General features: G+C 49.3%; 1 protein-coding gene across 1 annotated transcript in view; it reads left to right on the top strand.

Annotated features, from left to right (window-relative positions):
- The first annotated feature begins 740 nt into the window (after positions 1-740).
- The window catches only part of SERPING1 (serpin family G member 1), a 33,020-nt gene continuing 22,433 nt past the window's right edge, over positions 741-11,327 (top strand). Inside the window, exon 1 of the mRNA XM_055301098.1 lies at positions 741-898. The gene's annotated coding sequence lies outside the window, so the exon portion shown is untranslated. The remainder of the gene's footprint in view (positions 899-11,327) is intronic.

Raw genomic sequence — 11,327 nt, 5'->3', positions numbered from 1 at the left:
GCGCTCTGGCCCGCCCCCCGCCCACGCGCCGCGCTCTGGCCCGCCCCCCGCGCCACGCCCACTCTGCGCCCCCGCCCACTCGCCGCGCTCTGGCCCACCCAGCCCGTGCGCCCCCGCCCACTCGCCGCGCTCTGGCCCGCCCACTCTCTGAGCTTTGGCCCGCCCCCCTCGCTGCGCCCCGCCCACTCGCCGCGCCCCGCCCACCCACTGCGCCCCGCCCACTCGCCGCGCTCTGGCCCGCCCCCGCCCACTCTCTGCGCCCCGCCCACTCGCCACGCTCTGGCCCGCCCACTCTCTGAGCTCTGGCCCGCCCCCCCCCCGCTGCGCCCCGCCCACTCGCCGCGCCCCGCCCACTCGCCGCGCCCCGCCCACCCACTGCGCCCCGCCCACTCGCCGCGCTCTGGCCCGCCCCCGCCCACTCTCTGCGCCCCGCCCACTCGCCACGCTCTGGCCCGCCCACTCTCTGAGCTCTGGCCCGCCCCCCCCCCGCTGCGCCCCGCCCACTCGCCGCGCTCTGGCCCGCCCCCCGCCCACTCTCTGCGCCCCGCCCACTCGCCGCGCTCTGGCCCGCCCACTCTCTGAGCTCTGGCCCGCCCCCCCCCCGCTGCGCCCCGCCCACTCGCTGCGCTCTAGCCCGCCCCGCCCACCCGCCGCGCCCCGCCCCCGCCGCGCCGAAGACTCCTGTCTCCGCGGTCCCGCGTGGGGGGCTGGATCCGAGGACCCGCGCGCGTGGCGTTGCTTGCCGAGCCCCCCGCGCCCGCTGGGGGGCGCCGTGCACTGGGCGGAGAGCACCGTGGGGCGCGGCGCCGGTCCGCCCATCCGGGTTCTAGCTGCGGCTCCGGCTCCCGCGACCCCGCATGCCCACGGCCGCCTCGGCGCCGCCCGCAGGACCCTCTCCGTGAGTCAGCACAGGCTGCGCGCGGTGCCAGCGCCGCCCCGCTGCAGGTCGGCCTCGGCCCCGGCCCCGGCCCCCGCCGTCAGACCCCGCCCTGAGCGGCAGGAGCGCGTTCCCGGGGCCCCCGGGACCAGCCGCTCCCTCGCCCGGGCGCGGTGTCCGGACTCTGGAAATGGGTGGGAGGCGGCGTGGACGCTTGGACCCGGGCGCGGCCTGGGTGCAGAGCACCGCAAGGGGGCGCCGTGGGACCCGTTCCTCCCGCTCTGGGGTCCCGGCCGCAGTTCCGCAGTTCGGTCCCTGCTGGGTTTAAGGTTTAGTGAGGGCCACTCTGAGAGCCAACGTGGGAAACGGTTGGGGGAGCCCCATGATGGACTTTGGGAGTCTCTCTCCAAGAGGCCCTCCATTACAGAGGGGCCCTACTGTGTGCGCCCCCGACACCCGGCTTGGCGTCTCCGCCCTCCTGCAAGGGCAGGGACCCCTCCCCGAGCCCGACCCTGAGAGGCGGTGGAGTAGCAGCCCCAGCACGAGGCAGCCCCTGGGGAAGACTCCCTGGTAACGCTGGGCTCCTTGGGAGGACTCAACACTCCTCACTCCGACAAACCCGTGTCAAGAATCCAAATGAGGACGGAAATCGGAGTATTTGGAGCACGTGTTTTGAATTCTGAGCTCTGTACCCCACATAGTTTTTATCCCGGTGTGTTAGAGCCAAGTAACTTCAATGCTCAGAGGTGGGATGCATTTGCAGAATGATTAATGCTATTTAATTCAATTCAGTAAACTTACCGAGCATCTTCTGTATGCCAGAAATGAATAGGGACCTGTCCCAAAGGTGAGGGAACAAAGGCCTTTGAGCCCACGTCTGATCCTTGTTAAGTGTTGGCTACTGAGGGCCAAGCAGTGTCTTTCAGGAACATCCTGAGGGGAAAATGAGGTCCTGGGGGCACTGGGCACTGGCTCAGTTGATGAAGCATGTAACTCTCGATCTTGGGGCTGTGAGTTCAAGCCCCGTGTTGGATATAGAGAGTACTTTAAAGATAAATGTTATAAATAAACAAAGTGAGTTCCCCTGTCCTTGAGGACCTCTCAGGCTACTCAGACAGAGGGAAAGAGTGCGGCCCCTATATTTTTAATACAAAGCAGAAAGCCTAAGGATATAAGGAATCATCTGTTGCCGTGGGAGCCTGGAGGAGAGTTGCTTGGGCAGAGGCGCAGAGGTTTCCTGGAAGAGATAAATATCCACGTGAATTGTGAAGTAGCGGAGTTAGCGAGAGTGAGAACGTGGGGTTAGGGTGTATGAAGAAGGAACAGCATGAGCAAAGATGCCGTGGGTGTGTATGGAAAGTGGAGGCGCTTGCGTAGCGTGGGATGAAGTCTTTGTCTGCTGCTCTGAGGTTCTTCCTCCATCTGAAGAAGCAGGAAATTCTCCTCTGCCCTGTGTTCCCTGAGAATGTCTCTGGGCTGAAGGGAGACAGAGGACTAGGGCAGTGTCAGGTTAACCCTCCCTGCCCCAGACGGGAAGCCTGCAGAGACTCACTAGGCCAGGCCTAGGGATATGTAGGTCCTAATCCATGACCTGAACAAGCCACTTCCCCTGACTGGGCCCATTTCTCATCCGCTCAGTGGAATGTGGCCCAGAGTGAGGTGCTTAGACAACACCTCCCAGACCAGAAGAAGCCCAGGGATGGGCCCCAGGGGATATGTGGGATCCTTCTAAACCCACTCCTCCCCTCACAGACGCAGTGAAGGCTCACCTTCCGCACAACTTGAACCTTGCAGCAGAAGCAGATAAAGTACATTCTGTACCCACCAAGTACTTGTCATGGAAATTATTGCATTTTGTCTTCACAACACACAGGCAAGACTTAGAGTTGGCAGAGCTGAATCTTGCAAAAGTCAAGCCTACAGGCCCTTCTTCTGCAATCTTTTGTTGTTGTTGTTGTTGTTAAGATTTTATTTATTTATTCATGAGAGACACAGAGAGGCAGAGACACAGGCAGAGGGAGAAGCAGGCTGCATGCAGGGAGCCCGATGTGGGACTCGATCCTGAGACTCGATCCCGGGACTCCAGGATCACACCCTGGGCTGAAGGCAGGCACTAAACCCCTGAACCACCCAGGGATCCCCTCCTGCAATCTTTTGAAATCCACAAGATATGCGCCTCTTCTGCTCAATGGTGAGGACAGAGTCAGCCCCACCCGTCCACACCTCATGGTGCTCAGCCCAGGGCCTCAGGTGGTGAGTGCTCAATACATTTTGTAGAATGGACAAATGAAATGCCAGTGACTAGATCGGAGGGAAGTCAAAAGGGTTCTCCTGTTTGGGAAGATAGTGTTACCATTGCTGTCAGGGAACAAACTCAGACATCTCTGTTCTTCCAGCCCAGCACATTTGCTCCTGGGCAGGCATCGGGCAGCATTTTAATATTTATTAGTAGTATTTTTACTACTATTAACATTGTCTCTTAAAAATGTTGCTTATCTAAGTCATCTCCACATCCCTGGACTGTTGTTTTGCCATCAAAGATAGCTAGTATTTAGGAACTATTCCCTGGTCCAGAATTGGGGTATGTTGAGTTCCATGCTCAACCATGACTCTGGTCAATGCAATTTACAACCTCCCTACCTTTGTCTTCCCATCTCTATTCTTATGACTAACAAATATGGTAAACTGGGGGTGCCTGGGTGGCTCAGTTGTTGAGCATCTGGCTTGGGTAATGATCTTGGGGTCATGGAATTGAGCCCCACGTTAGGATCCACACTTGGCATCCAGTCTGTTTACCCCTCTCCCTCTGCTCATCCTCCCACTCTCCCTCTCTCTCTCAAATAAATAAATAAATAACATTTTTATTTATTTATATTTTAAGATTTTCTTTATTTGGTTGTCAGAGACAAAGAGAGCACAAGGGGGGGAAGGAGCAGAGGAGAAGCAGACTCCGCCCTGAGCAGGGAGCCCAATGCAGGACTCCGTCCCAGGACCCTGAGATCATGACCCAAGCCTGAGACAGATGCCTAACCAACTAAACCACCCAGACGCCCCTGAAGTATGTGACTCTTGATCTCAGGGTTATGGGTCTGGGTCCCACACTGGATGCAGAGATTACTTTAAAAAAAAAAAATCTAGGGCAGCCTGGGTGGCTCAGCGGTTTAGCCCCTGCCTTCAGCCCAGGGCCTGATCCTGGAGACCCGGGATTGAGTCCCATGTCAGGCTCCCTGCATGGAGCCTGCTTCTCCCTCTGCCTGTGTCTCTGTCTCTCTCTCCCTGTCTGTGTGTCTGTCATGAATAAATGAATAAAATCTTTAAAAAAAAGAAATCTAAAAAAAAAAAAGTGAAAAAATCAGCAACTATGTTTACAATAGGAAGAGTGTATATCTGAAAAGCACACCAAAGTACTTTTTCACCTATCAGATTGGCAAAAAAGAAATCTTGAAGTTGAATCATTAATACATGTCTTTGAGAGAGTATGGGAAATAGGCACTCGTATTTTGCTGGTAGAAATGTAAATCTGTACAGTCTCCACCACGAGCAAATTGTCAGTAACTGGTGAAATCATAAATATGCATCTCTGATTCATCAGTTCTGCTTTTAGGCATTGTATTCTATAGGTATATTTATCAACATTTGAACTAACATAAATAACAATTTACTTATTATAGCAAAACTTTGGAAACAATCCCTATCAAGAGGGACCTGGTGAAATAAATTATGGAACACGCATACAAATAAATACTGTGTAGCCATAAGCAAGAATGAGGAAGCTGCTTATGTATTGATGGAGAAGGCTCATAAAGATAAACTTTATGGGAAAAAAGCAAAATATGGTACAATGTGAAAAGTATGCTATAATCTGTGTAGGTAAGGGAAGAATAACATTTGCCTCCTCATGTCCACAGCAGCCCTGGAAGGATGCTTATATCTAGTGAGGATAATTAGATAACTGGATATGAGGGGCAGGGTAGGGGGGGTCTTTTCATTATACACCTCATTTCCTTTAAAATTTTTTTTCCTTTTAAGTTTTTGAACAATGTGAATGAATTACCTGTTGAAGCAAATGAACCAACCTTTTAGAATGTCCAAAAGTAAAAAAAAAAAAAAAAAAAAAAAGAGTTTTCCTCCAGCCAAAGGTAAGACAGCTGCTTGGGGAAACACACTCTTCACAGGGAAGAAACTGTCCTGGAGAAGGAATAGATTTTACAAGGTTATGTACTTCTTGTGTCTTGTAGAAGCCCCAAAGATTATAGATTAGCGTATAGGCAGGAATCACGAGTTCTGTGGTAAAGCAATGCAGGAAATAGGAGCATTGAGTGGTAGCTCAAGGACGAGATGGTTTTCCTTTAGGTGACTCATTCACAAAGCAGATGTGAAATGCGTGTGTGATGGGCCATAAGTCCGGGTTTGGGTTTGAATAAAATTTCTATATAGTCATGTTGACTTAGAAAGATATCTGGGGAGATCCCTGGGTGGCGCAGCAGTTTAGCGCCTGCCTTTGGTCCAGGGCGCGATCCTGGGGACCCGGGATCGAGTCCCACGTTGGGCTCCCGGTGCATGGAGCCTGCTTCTCCCTCTGCCTGTGTCTCTGCCTCTCTCTCTTGTGTCCCTCATGAATAAATAAATAAAATCTTAAAAAAAAAAAGGGGGGGGGGGAGGCAGCCCAGGTGGCTCAGCGGTTTAGCACCGCCTTCAGCCCAGGGTGTGATCCTGGAGACCTGGGATCAAGTCCCACATCAGGCTCCCTGCATGGAGCCTGCTTCTCCCTCTCCCTGTGTCTCTGCCTCTCTCTCTCTCTCTCTCTGTCTCTCTCTCACTCTCTCTCTTGTCTCTGCGTATTCTCATGAATAAATAAATAAAATCTTTTAAAAAAGAAAAGAAAAAAGAAAGAAATCTAAAATGGTTTCCCTTGTGTATCACGCCTTTAGAGAGTTTTTCTCTCAATAGCCTCTTCAAAAATGAATGACATTTAAAACTTAAAATATTCTTTTTTAAAAAATTTTATTCATGAGAGACACAGAGAGAAGCAGGAACATAGGCAGAGGGAGAAGCAGGCTCCATGCAAGGAGTCCAATGTGGGACTCGAACCCTGGAATCCAGGCTCATGCCCTGAGCCAAAGGCAGGGGTTCAAGTGCTGAGCCACTCAGGCATCCCAAAATATTTTTTCTTTAGAGGGGCCTCGGCTGGCTCAGTTGGTGAAACATATGACTCTTGATTTGAGGGTTGTGAGTTTGAGCCTCATGTTGGGTGTAGAGATTTCTTAAAAATAAAATCTTTAAAATATTCTTCCTTTAAAACGGAAAGGTCTTGGGTTACCTGGGTGGCTCAGTGGTTGAGCATATGTCTGCCTTTGGTTCAGGTCCTCATCCCAGGGTCTTAGAATCAAGTCCCACTTTGGGCTCCCCACAGGGAGCCTGCTTCTCCCTCTGCCTGTGTTTCTATCTCTTTCTCTCTCGTGTCTCTCATGAATAAATAATAAATTAAAAACAAATAAATAAAATTGAAAGCTTTTAACATTAAAATTTTTATTTCTGCCTTATTTCGGAAGATGAGACACTTGGCAATATCAGCCCATGTTTGGTCTTGGCAGTGGTTGGCTAGAGCCAAGTAGGAACTTTCCCCTTAGAGCAGAAATTCATGCTGCTGCTTACTGTCCTCACCACGCTTTTTTCCTCCTGTCCTGGGCAGCTTCATCTGCTTTTTTAGCTACTTGGCACTGTAAGGAACCCCACTCTGGAGTGTCTTTGTACTTGCTACCGTGGGGAACAAATTTTGCCACCCCAAGATGCGGCTCTTTGGCATATTGATTATTTTAAGCTACTTATTGTTTTTAAGATTTTAAATAAAATCTTTAAAGAGAATTTTTTTTTTCCTTCGCAATACCGTATTCCCATCTGCAAAGTCTTCTTTCTTCCCCAGCATCAGGGTTTTTCTTGCTTCATGATGGCTGTGACCTTTGCAGATATGTACACAGATGGAGCCTAGTCCCTGCTCAGGACCCTTCCAGGGGCTTCAGGGTGGAGAATTGTCACCTTCCACCCGTAGATGAAGCAAAACCTCCCATTGTGACAGCTTTGTCATTGATTGGGGGGTGGGTTGTCTCAGAAATCATCTGAAAAGGAGTTGGGAAAAAATACTTTTTAGACACCATTGACAGGATAGTCCCAAGTCTGTGTGTTTAAAGACTACATACAGAGTATATGTTTATGTTTGCTTGCTAGAGATGAACTTAAGAGCCTAATAGAGTAGTCCACCTTCAGCACACTTTTTTTTTTTTTAGATTTTATTTATTTATTAAAGAGAGAGACACACACAGAGATAGGCAGAGGGAGAAGCAGCCTCCATGCAGGGAGCCCAATGTGGGACCCGATTACAGGTCTCCAGGATCAGGTCCTGGGCTGAAGGCAGTGCTAAACCGCTGAGCCACCTGGGCCACCACCAACACACCCTTTCTAAACTGCCTGCCTTTTCTTGTCTTTGAGTTCTTATATAACTCTGTAAATTGTAGTAGCTAATAGCATGCAAAATATCCTTATAGACATGCAAATTCTTTGTGTCCAATAGAGGTCTAATTGACTTTCCCCCACCCCATCGGGAAAACCAGTTTGCTTTTATTTGCATATTCATTTCAATACTCTTGATCTATAAATGTGTCTATTTATAGATTCTGTGATTTTTTTTAAAAGATTCCATTTATTCATGAGATACACACAGAGAGAGAGAGAGAGAGAGGCAGAGGGAGAAGCAGGCTCCATGCAGGGAGCCCGATGTGGGACTCAGTCCTGGGACTCCAGGGACAAGTGGGGGGAGGGGCAGAAGGAGAGGGAGAGAGAGAATCCAAAGCAGACTCCCTGAGTGTGGGGCCCAATTTGGGGCTCGATCTCATAACCCCAAGACCATGACCAGAGCCAAAACTAAGAGTCAGATGCCCAACCAACTGAGCCACCCAGGGAACCCTACAATGTATTGTTTTTGTTTTTTGTTTTTTTGTAGAAAACTAATGGAAGAGAAGGAAACAAAAATAGGAATTGTAACCTAGGGATTAAGAACATGAGATTCAGAGCCAATCAGCCCTGGATTTAAAGCTCTGACATTTTCTTTTTTTTTTTTTTAAATGATAGTTATTAAATAGATGACTTTTTTTTTTTAGATTTATTTATTCATTAGAGACACAGACAGAGAAAGAGAGAGAGGCAGAGACACAGACAGAGGGAGAAGCAGGCCCCATGCAGAGTCTGACGTGGGACTCGATCCCAGGTCTCCAGGATCACGCCCTGGGCTGAAGGCGGCGCTAAACCGCTGAGCCACCCAGGCTGCCCAGCTCTGACATTTTCTAAGTGATTTTGGGCAAGTTACTTAACCTCTCTAAGCTTTAGTTTATCTATAAAATGGAGATAATAGTCCATGTTCCCAATGTCCTTGTGAGGATTATGTGAGATTTGAATATGAAAATTTTTAGCCCAGGGCCTGAAATACAGTAATCAGTCATACCAAACCTAGACCACAGGAATATGATAACTAACATTAGCATCATCATCACTATCATCATCATCAAATCCAGTGTCTCCCCAGTACAGGATGAGCCAACAGAAGGGTTGTCAAGCAATTTTGGGTGTATAGATAACAAAAAATTACAGACTTAGAAAGCTTTTCCTTTTTCTTTCTTTTCTTTCTTTCTTTTTTTTTTTTTTGGTTCGAGATTTTATTTATTCATTCATGAGAGACACAGAGAGAGAGAGGCAGAGGGAGAAGCAGACTCTCTGCAGGGAGCCCCGTGGGACTCAATCCTAGGACTCCAGGCTCATGCCCTAGGCCCAAGGCAGGTGCTCAACTACTGAGCCATCCAGGCACCCCAGCTTTTCCCTTTTCAATTTCTTTTGATCCTGATTTCTCGAGAAGAAAGTATTAATTTGGTGCTAGCATGTCTCTACTAGCTAAATACCTAATACATGTGAATCTCCTTTTTTTTTTTAAATCAAGGTTTTATTTATTTATTTGAGAGAGAGTGAGAGTGAGAACGATCACAGAGAGAGAGGGAGAAGCAGACTCACCACTTAGCAGAGAGCCTGATTCAGGGCTGGATCCTAGGACTCAGAGATCATGACCTGAGCCTAAGGCAGATGCTTAACCAACTGAGCCACCCAGGAGCCCCGTGTTAATCTCCTTTCTTAAGAAGGACTGAAGAGGCACAAAAAGGAGATACAGAAATCTCAGCAGGCAGGGGCGCCTGGGTGGCTCAGTTGGTTAGGTGTCCAACTCTTGATTTCAGCGGAGGTCATGATCTTGGGGTTGTGAGATCAAGCCCCACAATCAGCTCCCTGCTGCTTGAGATTCTCTTTCTCCCTCTACCCCTCCCCTCCACCCCAGCTCACCCTTTCCCTCTCTCTAAAAAAAAAAGAAAAGAAATTTTAGCAGGCAGTATTTGCTAGAAGTGAGTAGCATCATTCTGTTTCCATTGTGTTTCTTTTATGCGTACATTCATTCCGGGGCTGCCTTCTGATTTTCATGGGTCCCAGGCACTTTTGCTCCATGCGCCCCTTCCTTCGTTAAAGGAAGGAAAGAAGAATTTAAAATTATATTTTATAACTGCATTGATAAAAATAAGAATATAATCCAGGCTGGATTCATTATTGTATTTCTTTTTTCTTCTGATTTTATTGTTTTAAAGATTTTATTTATTTATTCATGAGAGACACACAGAGAGATGCAGAGACAGAGACAGAGGGAGAAGCAGGCTCCCTGTCGGAAGCCCGATGTGGGACTTGATCCCAGGACCTGGAGATCATGCCTTGAGCCGAAGGCAGACCCTCATCACTGGCACCCTTTTCTTCTGATTTTAAAAGAAATTTACATTAAAGCATTTTCTAGGCCCCTGAATATTCTGGGCTCAAGGCTCTGGCTGGGCTCAAGGCTCTGTGCCAGAATGACTCTGATTCATTCTATTTATGGTGAGTGCTACCGATTTTCCAATTACAAAGGGAAAGTCAAGTTTCCTTTTTACATAAGTGTATTTAGGTAAACAAAATGAGTCTTGGGCAGCCCAGGTGGCTCAGGGGGTTTAGCACCACCTTCAGCCCAGGGCATGATCCTGGAGCCCTGGGATCAGGATCGAGTCCCACATCGTGCTCCCTGCATGGAGCCTGCTTCTCCCTCTGCCTGTGTCTCTGCCTCTCTCTCCCTCTGTTTCTCTCATGAATAAATAAATAAAATATTTTAAAAAAACGAGTCTTAAACATATTGCATGAGTCAGTTCTGGCCGCCGTAACAAAATACCGTAGCCTGGGTGCCTTAAACAATAGGGGTGTATGTTCTCTCAGTTTCAGAGGCTGGGAGTCTGAGATCTGGGTGCTGGCAGAGTCGAGTTGGGGTTGAGAGCCCTCTCCCCGGCTGGTACACAGACTTCTCGTGTCCTCTCCTGGAGTCTCTCTCCCACTTCGAAGGCTTCCACCCCGTTAGATTCAGGCCTCACCCTTATGACCTCATTAACTTTGACTACCTCCTAAAGACACCATCTGTAGATACAGTGACATTCGGGGTAAGGGCTTCCACGTAGAAATGTAGGGGGTGGGGGGGCACCGTTCAGTTTGCAGCTAACGTGAAAGCACAGAGGTGTGTGAGAATCTGGCAAGAATAAAAGCTCTTCATTTCAGAGATGAGGAGACTGGGGTCTAGAAATTCAAAGCCTCCTGGGGCCAGGACTGGAATTCCTCAAGCTTCGGGGCCTTCAGGGCGTCTGGTGATGGGCACCTGGGTTCCTCCAGCACCCTCGGGAGACTAGGGTGCCCCTCCGGGTGGCTGTGGGCCTTCCCCAGGGGGCCCTACCCCAGCCGGCCCTAGGCCCCGTGAGGACACTACTGCAGATGGGGGTTTTGTTTCAATCAGAACGCTGCCTGAAAGACCATTCAGAAAAAATAAATAAATAAATAAATAAATAAATAAATAAATAAATAAATAAATAAATAAAATTAAAAAAAATAAAGACCATTCAGAAAGGCCAACAAAGGACAAAGTCTCTTTAAATGCGGGCGGCAGCACCTTGTTAAAGAAAAATAATAGGGATCCCTGGGTGGCGCAGTGGTTTAGCGCCTGCCTTTGGCTCAGGGCACGATCCTGGAGACCCGGGATCGAATCCCACATCGGGCTCCCGGTTCATGGAGCCTGCTTCTCCCTCTGCCTGTGTCTCTGCCTCCCTCTCTCTCTCTCTCTCTCTCTCTCTCTCTCTCTCTCTGTGACTATCATAAATAAAATAAAAAAATAAAAAAATAAAAAATAAAATAAAAAAATAAAGAATTGACGGAGCTTTGAAGAAGAGTAAATTAGCATTCTGGCTGGGGGGGGGGGGGCTCCGCCAAGGCCTGAGGAGGACTCCTGTCGCCCAGGTAACCAGGTCCTGATCAGAGGCCGCCTCCCAGGGTGGAGGGAAGCCCCCCATTCCTCCCCTCCCCC

The sequence above is a fragment of the Nyctereutes procyonoides genome, unplaced genomic scaffold (genome assembly GCF_905146905.1).
Source record: "Nyctereutes procyonoides isolate TBG_1078 unplaced genomic scaffold, NYPRO_anot_genome, whole genome shotgun sequence".
NCBI lineage: Eukaryota > Metazoa > Chordata > Mammalia > Carnivora > Canidae > Nyctereutes > Nyctereutes procyonoides.
This window is presented reverse-complemented; position numbering and strand designations above follow the sequence as displayed.